This window comes from Dermacentor andersoni, chromosome 10 (genome assembly GCF_023375885.2).
Source record: "Dermacentor andersoni chromosome 10, qqDerAnde1_hic_scaffold, whole genome shotgun sequence".
NCBI lineage: Eukaryota > Metazoa > Arthropoda > Arachnida > Ixodida > Ixodidae > Dermacentor > Dermacentor andersoni.
In genome coordinates this window covers 129,156,840-129,173,227 of record NC_092823.1, presented here as the reverse complement: position 1 = coordinate 129,173,227, position 16,388 = coordinate 129,156,840, and positions in this window count along the sequence as shown.

Below are 16,388 nucleotides of genomic sequence, written 5' to 3'. Positions count from 1 at the left end.
TTCGATTTTTTTTGTTGTTGTGTGTGCTTTTCAACTAATGACGATTGATCCTTCCTTATAAGTGTTTTCATTTTTACATATACTTTGACCTTTCAACAGCACTTACTCTACAGCAGTCTTGAAAGCTTTCTGTGGTTATAACTTGAAGTAACCGACCCATTTCTTGGCGAATCCTCCATAGTGTGCATCATACCCACGAATTAGGCGGGCAGCAAACACTCCATCTATTACAGATTTCGGGGCCAATGTCCCTTGCTGGGTATGAGCTACGAATTGGAGGGGCAGTAACAACGACTTTTCAAACTATACGCCTGTGAGGCATAGTGGTGCGAGGCAGCACGCAAGGTATATCCTGCTGGGTAGAAAAAGAAACAGTGATTGGCGGCTATGAAGAGTCTCTTGCGCGTCGGCAATCCTTTAAGGGCCCCTGACAATGGCCCCATTGTAAATTTCAGTCATACACTGGAAGTTACAAAGCGCTGTCTAAGAAGCGTTTTACCGAAATAAACTTTCAAATCCGATGATTATGGAGGCAAGAGTCACTCACTGCCAACGAAGTCACTCTCTCCTTCTGTCTCCAGTAGCGTTTAGAAGCGGTGTTCTTTCCCTGTCTTCTCCCATGCCGGAGCTGAGGGACGTGCCACGGCGTGAGCACCGCTTCCTTATTTTCACCGTTCCGTCTTGGTTCATCAGTCGCGGTGAGTGACAAAACCTGCACAGCGAGTGGAACGGGTGCGTGGAACCATGACTCTCTGGTTGGGAGTGCTCTGGGAGTAAATACACTGTAGAGAGAAGAAGAGCGGCGTTCGCTTTGAAATTTCAGCTATTTTCATGGCGCGTAACACTGTAATTCTTTGCGGACACGGTCATCAGCGCGGCATGTACATGATACGTTTGTTTATTAAATAAATGGCCAAACGTAGGGCGTTCTATTCAGCAAGTTGAGGCAATCATCCGTGGCCTAATGGTTGGGGTATCAAGCTTCTGTTCCAGAGGTCCTCTGTTCTACAACGGTAAAACTTCGGCTGGAAGGTCCATGTATTTGCTATTGCAATAGAAGGTAATTTCTAATGAAAGCAAATCTATGCCCTCAAGAAGTCTTCCAGCCATCGCAAGAATAAAATCTTTGAAGTTTAAGCCACCGGAACGGTCGATACTGGGTGTCCTCTAGACGTACTCAGGTTAGAAGCAAAGAAGACGATGAACCAAAAGGGGAGCATGAAAAAAATGGCCAGGCTTAGCTTGGTTAAGCCAAGAATGCGTTGCATATTGTGTTGGGGCCCAGCTTTTCCTCCGGCTGTCGTGACGTCACGTCACGTGGTTGCGCTAAAGGTCAATGGTGGCTGCCCGGCCGCGCCCAAGGGCTGAACTGAGTGATTGCAATATGCAACGCATAAAGCTCTAGTGTAGGGGTATGAGCTACTATGGTGGCTCATACCCCCAATGGTGGCTGCCCGGCCGCGCCCAAGGGCTGAACTGAGTGATTGCAATATGCAACGCATAACAGTCAGCCAGGAAAAGTGGGTGTAGCATACCTGTTATCGAATAGACAAAAAGCCTTACGGATAAGAAACTCCTATTCCGGCGTGAAACCTGTACTGTGTGAAGTGCCTCGGGGCAGTGTTTGAGGGCCATTATTATTTAACGTCTGTCTTCATGACGTTATCATTATTTGCGAAGCCAAGTACACCCGTGAGCAAAAGTATACGGACCAAGCATTGCACGATAACACTCATTTTCCCCTCTGTCTCTAAGTTCAACTTGAAATCAAAGAGTGCAGTTCAAACTTGGCGCTACGAATTTTCTATCGCACTCGTCAATTTCCGCTTATGCATGTTAATTGCGAAGAAATTCTGTTTTTTACGGCGACCCTGTGGTCCGTATACGTTTGCTCAAGGGTGTACATTTTATATGCTGATGATTCCAGCATTATTATTTTTCAGGGCATGATATGCAGGTACTTGTAATAACTTGTAACCGCACAATGAAAACAGAAAATGCTATGCGTATTAACGAAAATAAAACAAAAGCTGTTAAATTCCGGCCATAGAGTAAAATAATTGCATATCATCAAGACATAGTACTGAGTACTCGCACTATGGAAATTGCTAACAAATTTAAATGTCTGGGCACAATTTGTTCCGGAATATCAGCTGGAATTTCCATGTTAGGCATGTCCTTCAAGATTAGCTCAGCTGACAGGTGTAAGTGCTCGACTTTGATATTTGCTTCCAAAAGGAATCAAGCATCTGCAATATTACTCGCTCATTAGCTCTTGTTTAAATAATTGTGAACTAGTATAGGGTACAATGACCGTCACTAACTTTAAATGAAATGTACTTGGTTGATAAAAAATGCGTTTGCAATACTTTCAATGCGCATTTTGTGTCATATACTAACGTTTTATTCTGCGATTCAAGAATAATTAAGGTACACCAGATATGCAGTTATACATTAAGCACAAGATTTAAATCAGAAACTCTTAAGAACACCAAACAATGTACATTTTAGCCAACTTACGAGTTTAGCATTTCATTTCTCCCGCGCGTCATGGAGAAAATTGGCAGGTAGACACAGTCCGTTAAACTGCGGAAAAGGACGCTTCTCATACACTCTTCCATCCCTTCTAAATCACTATGACCTCAACAATTTTGAGTTGTTTAATTGTACATATCACGATATCCGCCAGTATACACAACGATGTATAACTGAGATTTCGCGTAGTTAGCATTTGGTTCTATTACGCAGTTTGTTCGATACTTTTTTTGACGTCTTACGTGCCAAAATAACGATCTGATTATGAGGCACACCGTATAGTGCGTCACTCCAGATTAATTTTGACCAATTCAGGTTCTATAACATGCACAGAAATCTAAGTGCACGAACGTTTGTGGATTTTGCCCCCATCGAAATATGTAATTCTTTGTTTGTCAAAAGATATGTTTGAGTCCCCATCAGCTGTGCTTTTCCTTAGCGCTGCTACCACCTTAATATGAATGAACAGCTAACCTGTGATTTCACGTTAATGCCACAGAGACCTAAACACGCGGAAGCGCACGCACGCAACACTATTTGTGCGTGCTCAGCAAAAGGCAGCACTAATTCTTAAACTCTGGATAAATATTTTCATTTTCAATATTTTCCCGAAACACTGCCGCCTGATATTCCATTTACTACTTGCACTAGTGCTAGAACGATACGTTATTTTGCTCGGAACCATGTATAGGCCCGTGTGTGCTGGCTTTTGCAACCATTGACGACTGGCCAGGCCAATTAATTTGTCTGCACGTCTGTTCGAAGGTGTGACGGCAGGTTAGATTCTTCAAGTAGTGCTTGAGGGATCATTTGTGGACAAAGTGCGAAATTTTACATAGGAGAGTCGTCTCTGCTACGTTGAATTGTGCAGAACTGCCGTTTTCAATCAGTTTTCGTGAATGAGCAAATTGAGAGAGCCTTTAATAAATATGTGGGACGTTTTTATTATCTGTTCGTGGTCTAAAACTTACTAGTTTATAGCAGAATTCGATATTTTGGAACTCGGTAGTGTTTTGTAACGCACAAAATATATGTAGGCATGTTAAGGCTTACGCATTGCGTAAACTGGCTTGTCCCGGAACAAAGACGCATACTCGCTGTTAGTCGGACTGTGTGGCGAGCAAGGGGGCCTCCAGTGCTCGTTCGGGTAGTTCTGTACGCATCAGGCGTTTTACGAACTCTATCTTCCTGAGAAAGATAATGCACGTAGAAATGGCACTCAACATGACAAATTGTATGAAATACGGGACCGCTGCCACAACCAACTTTCTTAGCTCTTTATTTAGCTATTTATTTAGCTCTATATAATAAGCAAGCTGTTCAGAGGATGCAGGTGTCCAACTTGCGTGAGTCATTGTGTGACCCTGCTAGGATACAGGGTGTCGGATACGATCACCTCTGTCCCTGCGACCGGAGAGGACGAGAGTGGTTGCCGCCGGTCGCCACTTCGGCGGTTTAAAGAAAGAACGTGATGCGACTCGTAGTGTTGGCATAGGTGGCGAGAAAAAGAAGGCCCTTTTCATGAATGTGAAATGCTGATGTCGCATTTTAAGGTCAACATAGTTCGCAACAGGTGCCGTTTCATTTTCTAATGCTAACATTCGCAAACGCCATGCTTGAAATCGGTTATCTCGTAGGGGTTGGAAGGTAACGAAAGATCGGTACGCAGGTTGGCTTTGGGAGCCCAAAGCAAAATCACAAATGAGGCAGTGCAGGGTGACATAAGTTGGGCCTCGTTTGAAATCAGAGAAGCGCAGAGCAAAATTAGTTTTGAAGAAAGACTCGGGAACACGGGTGAAAGGGATGGATGGCTAAGCCTTACAAAAAATTATTGAGAAGGTATTGAAATATCATTGGTCAATGTTGAATTTTGCACTGAGGAATCATGGAGAGTTTGTTGGAGAATTATTGGGTTCAGTGTTGAGGACTCTTGAACATTGGCCACTGAAATTTAATTGAAACACCATTGGGTGTCTCAATGTTGAATAATTGTTAAGTTCCCATTGAAAGTCTATTGTGCTTACACAGGTCGTTGTGTTCGTTTTGTTGAATGATTGTTGGGTTACCGTTGATGCTGCATTGAACTGACGTTGTGGTAGTTCTGTTGACTTGTTGAGTTATTATTGCCACAGCACCGACAAGTACATTGTTCCCCAGTTGCGATGGCATTTAGATTTCAGAACTGGTCACTGAAATATGATTGACATTTCGTTGGGCTAGTGGACTTTTATTCATATATTGAAACTGCTTTGATATTCACACTTGCATGCCCCGGTGCCTGCTCACAACTTTCCCTACCACAAAAAAAAAAATCAAAGGAGAGACTGATAAATTTGAAGTACCTTTATTTACACTAAAGATGCGTGCACATGAAAGATTATTGCAGTACATAATGCACAACTACATGAAACCTGGAGACAAAGGCTAGTACCTACAGCACGCTTAACAGTCTAAATACATCTGAAAAAAATTATACATTTGAATTCAATCAGAACAATCATTGTGGTCTTCACTTGTGACTAAAGTTTATGACTAGAAGGCAAAGCGACTCAAAAGGCAGGGCTCGATCTTACCCTTGTAACAAAAAACTTTGAACACGTGAACTCATGAAGCTGGCTTGCATGTGTGAACACACAAGACATCTGAATACGTTACATTAAAATGTTTCGAACACCAACACATCACAGGAAGAGTTACGGCAAAATACCAGACTAGAAACAAATGACTTCACGTAAATATATAACAAGGTTTAGCACACGTCTTTCAGCACAATTAAAATTAAATGTAGTACCAAAGTAGACTTGTCTGTTTGAGCTTTTTGTCTTCGAGATGCATATATTTTAATGTTTCCCAATTATTTTATAAGATCACCTCACTCAGCTTAGCTATTAATTGATTAGACATCATTTAGAAAGTTCTCTGGTATGGTGATGAACATCTGAATCATGCGTTTCTGACGAGCCAGGTTTCCTTTCTTCAGAAATAAACTTGTAAAGCTATTGTGTACTGAATACAGCCTAACTCCCTGGCGCAAGTCAAGAACTAACTGTACACCATTTAATTATGTTAATTTGTGGTACAGAAGAGTTTAGTGGTGGCATTTCCTCAATTTAGTGAGCTGATTTTCAGTTAATGTTTCTGGACTTGCACAAAGCTAATGAAAGCACTTTTTGAGCCCTTTTTCACTATACCGAGCAATTAAGTGGTACCTCTGTCAATAAAGAGATAAGGCGAGGCTAATACCTTGAACGATAAGAGAAAAATAATTATTTAGCACAGAAAATTGGTAGTAACACACAGCTAACACAATTCCAAACAGCCAAATAAATGGTCATCTGCACTTACATTATCAAGTAGCCCAGAAATAGTCATAAAGGGTGAGAAAAGGTTCCATTGACTGGACAGCCAGATTGGTGAGACAGTGAAAAACGCAAATAAATGCACATACGAAACACCAATTACCTCAATTGCGCAGGTAAAATGTTACGAAAGTGCCACCAGGATTTTATTGCATAAAATAGACAAAAGTTTCATAAAAATGGGGAAAAAGCAGTAACAAAGACGAGGGAGATACAGCACCCGTGTTGAAAAAAAAATACACGCAAAGTGATATAGATGCATGTTTAAGGTCACGTAAATTTTTACTCCAATATATACAAAAAGAACACATGCACTTACGGCATAACAAAGGTTCCTGCGCCTGGAGAATGCAGTACAGTAAAAAGCAGTGTCATGAGAACCCAAAAGTCGAGCTTAGTATGTTTAAAAACTATGAATCCTTCGTACCTTCAAACATGCATGTGACATGTCACGCTTTGAATGGATTAAATTCATAAATCTTACACACAAATAAAGTTACCATCACTTTTACTGGCTTCCTCAGGGGACTCCTTGAATTTGAACGAGAAAAATGTACATCAGTGTTAAAAACAAACAAGATGACACTCTATAGCGTTCTTCCAGAAATAAACAACGCAAATAACTTCATGTATCAATTCTATCGACACTTCGGCAATTCGGTGTACATACATATTTGACAACCACTCAAACAGAGACGAGAAGGATGAATTAAGGTAGGAACACACATGAACACTGACTCAACTAGAAGTTTATTCGTGAAGACAAAGACTTTAAGCACACTAGCCACCCTCACAAAGAAAAAGCTATTGATGCGCAGCTGAAACAGACCGGCACAACAAAAAAGGAACGAAAGACATGTCCTGTAGAGTAAATATGTGCCTCAAAAACAAAAATACAAATGAAAACTGAAAGCTTTGTCCTGTAAGCGATATTAACTAGAAATACTGTAGCAACTCTTTCTTACTAAAGCTCACACAAAGCTTGCTTAGGCACTTTCCTCGTGATCAATAAATAATGCTTCCATAATTACTCTTGTGTTCTGGTGTTTGTGATGAAACAATCGTTATTTCTGCCCTATACTGCAACACCAGAGGAGTTAAGCAATATTTATTGATCACAAACGAAACAAATGCATAACCAAGTTATCTGTTACCATTAGTGGGAAAGAGGTGCAGTTCTTAAGAGTATTTCTCGTTGGGAAGTATCACTTATCGGAAAAATGTCGCTTTTTCGAAGGACTTGTCACAATGTTTTCGTTTTTCACGCACGTTTTTTCTACATGACATGGCTTTTCCATATTTCTTTCCTGTCGCGGGTGGCTGTTTCTACCACGCATGCATAGCTTTTTATTTTTGTCAAGTTGACCAGTGTGTTTAATACCTCTGTCTGAAAAAATGAACTTTTTGTTGAGCCTGCGCTCGTGTGTGCTCCTATCCGTTTCGTCGTCCACCGTCCTCCTCTTTTCGTGCTTCTGTTTCAAGTACACACGTATCACTTGGCTAGGCTGGTAAACATTCCCACAAGAAAGAGGCAATACCTCCCCTTAAAAGGTAGCCAATCCTCTACAACTAAAAGCCAGAGCAAATCGAAAGTAAGCCTTCACAGCGTCCATGCGGCAGATATTACCCCACAGAGCAGCACAAAAAATTGTTAAAAAATTCCACTTGATGGAGGGTGGAAAGAGGGATGCGAGCTTCCCAGTGAATCAGCCGCATATCAACGGGTGTCTCTTGCACGACGCCAAGCTGCTCTTGACGTAGAACTTTAGCACCTGGGCATTTGCTGCATGTGTAACCTGAGAGATGGGAATGCGGACAGAAAATGAGATTACGTGGATTAAGAATCTGCCACGCACTGCACACAACTACGCACGAAATAGAAGTACACACTATACTGGCAAGCAAAAATTTTCGGCTTTTTACGAGTGCCGTCAAGAAAAGGAAGAAATGGGTTGCTATGGTAAGTGTTACCTGAGACACGCACAGTGATGTTTGTTTCACAGCGGGGAAAAATATTCCTGGCTCTTTCGCGAAACTAAAGACCACACGACCGTACATAGCGGATACCAAGCAGATATCGAATCTTTAAGTAGAAGTCTAGCACCAGGACTAACCTAAAAATACGCCGAGAGCGATGCGAGCGTGAGTGTGCCTGTACGAGTGAGAACCTGTGCCGCTTCTTTGAAGCCTAGTATCCGCTCCCGCGTAGCTCCGATCATCCCGCGCGATTTGTGTGCAGAAAGTCACGTACATGCCCTTGCGTGTTTTGCGCGGTCATTCATGCATGCGTCATTCTTCGCCGAGCAAACGGTGCTCGAGTGCGGCGCTTGGCTTGAGGCGAGAACGCGTCGTTTGGCGCTCCTTTCGCTGCTGCAAGCAACTCACATTTTGATCGATCCAGCTCAAAGAGGCAGCAGAGAACGGTGGCGTGTTTCGGTTATCGCCTATTAAAAGTGTACTGTACGCTTCCAACGGCAACACGCCACGCTAGATAAAGATGCTTACTGTGGTAGCTTTGGCGGTGATAGGCGATTAGGCGAGCCCGTCGGCGACTGTGTTCTTTGCCGACGTCGTCACCATACTTCTGTTCATTTGCGCAGTGTATCTGTGTACAGTCACCAAGCGGAAGCTGCGACCTATCGGTTGGCCGTTCTCCGCACATCCCGAAGAGCCGAAATATATTTCGCGGTGCGCCGCATCATTAGCCGCAATTTAAATCGAGGCGCGCTTAACCGCTACAGCACAAAAGGTGATCACACTAACCGTATGGTATACGATGAGCCACTATGGAATAAAAAAAAATAATTCTGATGTGCCACATTCGAAAACAACGATCTGATTATGAGGCAGTTCGTAGTGGGAGACTCCGTATTATTTTTTCGCATTTCGATGGGGGCGAAATGCGAAAACACCCGTGTACTTAGATTTAGGTGCACGTTAAAGAACCCCAGGTGGTCGAAATTTCCGGAGTTCTCCACTATGGCGTACCTCATAATCAGAAAGTGGTTTTGGCACGTAAAACCCCATAATTTTTTTCCGTATTATTTTGACTTTCTGGAAAAATTTCACGTGCATACTGTGCATAATGCACGAGCATTTTTGCATTCCGCTCCTTTGGAATGCGGCGGCCACTGCAGGAATCGTATCCACAACCTCGAGCTTGGCAGCACAATGCCACAGCCACCGGAATATTGCGACGGGTACCAGTGTCGATTAACCCTTTACTGCACAATTTTTTGCTTCCTCAAAATATTATTCATGGAGTTGTAAGGAAGCATAACAGTACCTGTACTCCCATGGAAACTTACTTTAGCGAATGTCTGTGGTTTCAATTTGCAGAAAAAGGGTATGTTGCATATTTGCAACAATGTGCAAATAAAGAAGAAGTTGAAAGGAAAAGATAGATTTAGTGCGATTCATACTCAGATGCTTATTTGCACGAGACAATCATTGGTGCACCTATGATTTAGTGTGGAACAAAGAGAAGCACTTGTACATGCTTGTGCAGCACAGATGGTTCCCACACTTCCTGCAGTGCGTCATGCAGATTCCCGTGCAGCCAGGAAACAATGCAGTGTTTTCGGGTTATTGTCAAAATGTAGAACATCGAAGCACAGACGTAAAGCTGTGCTCGTGACGACGTGACACGGCAACGTGCGGAGGCACAGCGTACTTTTGAAAAGAAGAAAGGAAATTCGACCAGAGAACATCTTCTCCGCATATTGAATCGAAACGGACTTACACTCGTGGCTGTCGTGACTAATTGAATAGCCACTGCCTTCACCATCAGGAGGAATTGCTGGGCCATACCAGCGTTTCGTAGTCATTGCACTTTTCCGAAGAAAATAAACCATGTACACGTTGTTGCATTTGTGCAACATAGCAACGTTGTGTCACCAGGAACAAACTATTCCGAAATGACAATGTTTTTTTGAACCTACAGAGTCAGAAGGATGTGGAGCATAGCGTGAGAATATTTTTTGCGCTTTGTCCTATGGAGAAATACATTTACAATTTGTAAAACTTACCTATATCACTGCTCGCGGGCGCGCGCAGCCTCCGCCACGTTTGTTTTGGTAGAAGATGCGAAGGATTAGCACAGATTGCAGCACAAGGTGGCGCGTTTTACAGGCCAATGTTGCGGATATGCAACAACGTGTACAGGCAGCTCCAAACTGACTTTGCTTCGGTTTTTAACGCCGTTCATCAGAATGTTGCGTAAATGCAACAAGGTGCAGTAAAGGGTTAAGCAATCTGCCAATAGATTAAGCACTATGAAAACCAGGTCGGTAATATTTGTCGCAACCACGTTTTAACTATTCGTACATTTTAATCTGGCATGTATTAACGAGGCTTTTCTACCATTTTATTGCCTCTATCAAGAAGCAGTATACTTCAAGGCCAGCCATGCATGAAAGATCTAAGACAGAAGTAATGAATAACTAACACCTATCTCCATGCGTTGGATTAGAAATTTTATGAATTACTCAGCAAAACTTACTTGTCATGAGTCGGCGAGGTACATTCGAACTAGCCTTAAAGATTTCATTTTCTTCTTGGAGCTCTTTGAGCACATGGTGCCCTATATTAGACATAAAGAAGTGGAAATGAGGGACATTGCGCAGTGTACAAGATACGCATGTAAACCGCGCCCAAATTTTGTTCAAGCCCGCATTGAATACAATATTCAACTCGTATTCCACTAAAATGTGAGTCTCAAATATGTGTCAAGCATGACTTTATAGTACAGCTTACGTGACCGTCCTCAGCCTTCGAAAATGCAAAATGTGAGCGTGTGGCAGATAGCCGCCAACCGTGTTACATATAGCGATGTACTTGTGACTTAAGGTAACAGAAGGGAGTGGTGCTGTTACTCCGACTGCTCAGGCATGAATGGCTAATTTTAAAGAAGCTTTAGAACAAGCTCCCGTCCCTCATTGGCCCACATTATCAATGCAGCATGACATGCATAACACTTCACAAGATCCTCTCAGTACACATAAAATGACTTATGTGACACAGTGGCGTCGGAAGAAAGAAGTGTGAAGCGATTCCATGTGTCATTTATGCGGCTCGATGTTCGACACGAGTTTGAGGCCACTTAACACAAAAACTACACCTGTAACTCACCTTCCCCGCACAGCAAAAATCAGTCACGCGGCCACCATAGTAAAGCTTTTAAATATCGCAAGTGCGTGAGAATACCGGAAAGACGGAGTGCTACCAACAGGCCCAAATCGCCACGGCGGCCGCCATAGTTAAGAAGTGAGTAATCGTGAAGTGCATCACTGCCTTCCGGTACGAGTGTGGTACAAGCATAGCACAGCTGCACACCTGCTGCACAATTATTTGCCGCGGTTCTAAGCTCGTAATGCCTGTCAAAATACCTTGAAAGGCAGCGCGCCTCTCACGTATAGGAATGCGATAACAAGCGCTTAGACGGCCCTCGTGAACCCCTATGAAAGATGGCGTGGGCACTGCACAAAATTTGCACTGCGCAGAGAAGCTGATCCTTATGTTCCAATTGTGTTCTATCATACAAATTAAGGTTAGCTACGGAAAAGTTATTAGACAGGAACAAATGAAGCAATGCAATTTTACGCAAGTGGGGCGCTGCTGCCTCTTCGCCTACCACTGTTTCAAACGAAGTGGCGGTGGCAGTTAGCGTGCGTATCGCGCGCTTTCGCTCCGGGGCATGCGGTTTGCCTGAAGAAAGTGAACGGTGTGCTTAACATCTCACGCTTGTCAATGTCAAAATAGAAAAAAGCTACGTGCTCAAGAAAACGAGATTACTTACCTGTGTGCAGAAGTTCGGCTGCGACTGTTTCGGGGTGCGTTTCCTCCAACAGGCATCGTGACCTCTACCGCGCAACTCATCAAAACAGCCAGGCTCGCACATCAGTCGAAGACTAGTAGCTAGGCTCAGCCAACGATTTCAACGAATAAACTTCCCACTTGTTGTCGTTAAAGCATTTCACTAAAATGTGCGTCATGATGTCCGAAATGAAATAATTCTTTCATCAAAAAGCGCGCGGCGAAGGAGCGCCACCGCCCTGGCCTTCCTTCCTTCTACGTTGCGCTGGGGATGAATATTAGGCGGGGCGGGCGATATGATGATGTTATCTTTCTGCTCTTTCGGAAGGCCCTGGTAGGTGTCTTCGACAGTGGCCGGGGGGACGTCCATCTCTGTTAGGAGTCGTCTGCCCGCCCTGGTGCTGGAGAGCCTGAGAATATGTGCCCTTTCTTGTGCTTCTGCTCTTTCTTCCAGGGTATTATGAATACCCAACTGCAGGAATCGGTCGGTGCGTGTGTAGTTTGGTAGTCCGAGCGCGCTCTTGATCCCCCTCATTATCATGGCATTTAGACATGATCCCCCTCCTTATCATGGCCGCTACGTACGTGAAATGGCATAACAAGAAAGCGTGGACTAGCCTTATCAGATTATCTTCGCTCAGGTATCTCCTTCGGTTAGCTACCCGCTTGCTGGCGGCAGCTGCTTCGTTGACGCGGCCCAGTATGGGAACAGCAACAATTTCACGGTAGTGTCAATCAACCACACGGGCTTGACAGTTAACGCCGCTTCGGTAGGGAGCACGTCGTCGAGTGCGGCCGAGAAAGTAGCCATTGCCTTGGCCCTCCTGGACGACAAACATGCCAATATCTTCAGCGACTCCAGGGCAGCCATCCGCGCCTTCAGCGTTGTCGCCGTGTGTAAGGAAGCCTGTCGCATCCTCGACGGCAAAAGCATTGCCACCTACACTCTCACGTGGTTCCTCGCTCACATGGGATCCGTCATGGGAGGCCCCACAAACCTCAACGAGTTGGCCTACTCCAAGGCTCGAGGTCTCGCTTTCCGCGACCATGGAGAACTCCAACGCCGGCCCGCAGTGGTGGAGAACAGTGATCAACCGACCACACACAATGAAATTACGAAGCACTTTTATCTCGGCAGGAGAGACTTTCCCCTTCCACAGAAGAAGTTAAATAGAGCACAGGCACCAGCTGACCCTAAGATTATTGCAAACAGGCTCGTATCCCACCGGCTTTATTCCACAAGCTTTATCCCAACACCTATACCATTAGTTCTTGCAGGTACTGCATCGACTTAGCTAGCCTAGACCATATGCTCTCGCGTTGCCCCTTGTTACGAGGCACAGAACAAATCAATGAGGACAGGTGGCTCTCCGCTATCAAGAGCGCGGATGCCGGGGCGCAACTATGGGCTGTCCAGAGGGCCCACGATGCGGTGGTCGGGCATGGCCTGACTGTCCCAACGTAGGAGCGGCCCGCAGCACGCTCAGTCGCGTACCTCAGGACCTTCATTAAAGTTTTGCATCCATCCACCCATCCGTCGAAGAGCGCGAGGCGTGAACCACCACACAACTGCAACCAAGTAACTGAGTCCGAAAGCCGTTCACAGCTTCACTATCGTATCGAGTTATAAAAACCTTTAAAACACAAAATAACCGCACTGAAAAATCGCTAATTATTTAGTAATAATTTTTCATCTGCTACGCTTTATAAATTTTGAAGAACCTAATTTGTAGCCTAAACAATAAATACTACGGCCAAAAATTGCGGCTACGAAACTACCGTTAACCATGTGTACTGCTGCAAAAGTCGGCTGAAAACGAAGTGACAACGGGGACAACAGCCGTTGCGCACACACACACACACCCGAACACTAACTTGCCGCTTGTAGCGCTACCTATAAATCCAAATTATTACTAATTTGGTTATTTTTACAAAAATAACAATAATAAAATAGTTTATAGTACCTTTGCAGATGACAAGGTGCCAAGTAAGGTATGATATGAGTCCGTTATCTGTATTTCTTTCATTTCCCTTTGGTTTTCTTTTATTTAACTGAACATACGAGACATTCACGCTTGGGAGGCGGCTGGACGACAGTTCGGCGAGGCTCAAATGAAAGGCATGCTTTTGCAAGGCGGGAGTAGGGAGCAGCCGCAAATACAGCAATTAGCTGTGATACTGTTTCTGCTGTTGCTGAATCCGAAGCTCTTTGAAGTCAATGGTTATAGCGGCTGCGCGCTGCGATCTCAAAGCGCGTTTGTTGTTTGCTCTCTAGTACCCTGGCCGTTGGATAAAAAAAATATATTTGCTTTCCGGACAGAGGGTGCGTCGAAGGAAATTCGAAGGCCTCGCACGTGTATGTTTCCAGCGTGTGCGCGCTTGCATCCTACGGTTCCCACAGCGCGTCAGATGCTCAAAGCTAGCGTCGTCGCAGGTCGGCGCCTGTCCTATCGCCGGCCGCCCTGCCGCCCTGTCTAGTATGTGGAGAGCTCCACATCAGCGTAGTGACCGTGTTTGCAAGTGAAGTTTGCATTCTTCTGCTCCCCGAAACGTGCTCATTTCGGATCGTAACCATGGCTATGTCATCTAGTGCATGTTAAAACGACGATGGCATTTGTACGCCGGCGAAGAAATGTTTAATCGTTATGAACTTGGGCGGTCATGAAGGTCGTGTAACGTTGCAGTTTATACGTAGCGAAAACAGCTACGAAAGTGGGGCGGTCCCGGAGATAGGCGCTTCAAAGCTCCAGCTGTAGCAACAGCACGAAGAAGTGGCACGCGGCGCACGCGCCAAGCATTTCAGAGCTTACTTACTGGCGTGCGCTCGTGGCCTAATTGTTAGAGCACCGGGATCGACGGCCGACGTTCGATGTCACTTTATCCGTCACACATGACTTTCTTTTTATGAAAGCGAGCCGAAAGAAGAACCTACCTGCCGCAAAGTGACAGAAATGAGGCTGGAACGCTTCGCAATAAATATTTAGAATGTCTTCATATGCGAGTCCTAATTATTATATGCTGGACTCAACTGCTACACAACAAAAAACAACTACAAAAATCAACACAGATTACCCAATAAATTGTTTATTGAGAACATTCAACGGTAATATTGTTGTGCAAATGTTGAGCGAACTCAATTACTTTTGAAATTTTGTTGAAGTCCGTTTATTTATTATTATTTTTATTTACAGAATACTGCAGGCCAACTTGTGACCCAGGCAGGAGGGAATACGTTCATACAGTAATGTAATTAAATACGTTCAAAGAAAAGAAGTGCATATCAAATATGAAATGCATGGAATCATGAGGTACATTGAAGGATGATATAAATACATAAAAACACATTCTACAAGCATACAATGCAAGGGATTGAATTGAAAGGAGAGAAATATTTACAGTACCAGTTTACACAGGTTGTTTTTTTTTTTTCATGCTAACACGCATGAAAGTACTCATGTGGTCACAACCATGAGTTTCAACAATTGCCCAACAATATATTAATGGTAAATCAACAGTCATTGTTGTAGTACACAAGCATGTGTACCTGAAACGCGTCGACACAGAATGGAAAAAGAGGTCAAGAAAGTTGGCAACCAAATACATGGTAATTGAAAGAGTAGATATACAACCTGTGGAAATCCTCCGACCCCATGACCATCGCACGCACGTCACGCATGTTGGCGAAAGGATTGGATTGGATTGTAAAACTTTATTTGTCCAACAGATGTAGGGAAGGCTTTAAGCCTTTCCACCTAGACGACGGCCAGGAGTCCTTGGACCCTAGCGGTGGTTTCGGCCAGTTGGACGGTCTTCAGTTGAATCTCCGGATCGGAGCTGAGTAATAAGGTCTCCCATTGCTCTAAAGACTTTATCCTTCCCTCAGAGGGAGCCTGTGGGCATTCCCACAGAATGTGATTAAGATTAGCCCTGGCTTTACATAGCTTACATTGGCTGGAGTACTGACCCGGGTAGCAGAGGCTGCACGACACCGGGCTTGGAAACGAGTTGGTTTGCAGGCGACGCCAAGTGGAGGCCTGGCTCTTGTTTAAGGATGCATCAGCCGGAGGATATTTAACCCGCCCTAGTCTGTAGTGTTGTGTGATCTCTCTGTAGCACACTAAGCGGTCTCGCCCCGTGAAGCCTTCGGCTAGCCCACCAGCTCGGAATGTAAGTCCTCGAGCTAATTCGTGGGCCGCCTCGTTCCCAGCGAGGGAGGCGTGCGCAGGTGCCCAGATTATTTCAATTTTCCTGCTATCTCTGCAGGTCTGCAGGATTCTGTTCGCCTCGGGAGAAATTCTGCCTCTGGCAAAGTTCATCACCGCAACCTTAGAGTCGCTGACTATAATTTTGGCTGAAGTACTTGCAATTGCAAGTGCTATGGCAGACTCTTCTCCAATCTGAGAGCAATCCGTTGGAACTGTGCCACTGGCTATCAATCTAGTTTCAGCGCTCGCTACAGCTAGCGCCATGCGGCCGTTGCCATAGTCTGCAGCATCAACGTAGAGCACGTCCTTCGAGTTTTTGAAACGCTTCTCAAGAGCCTCCGCCCGTTTCTCTCTGCGTTCCTTGTGATGGATTGGGTGCATGTTTTGAGGTAGTGGTGGGATTATTAGTCGATTCCGCACGCTTCGCGGCAGGTCGACTTTGATGCCTTCTTGCCCCTCATAGTTTATGCCCAGC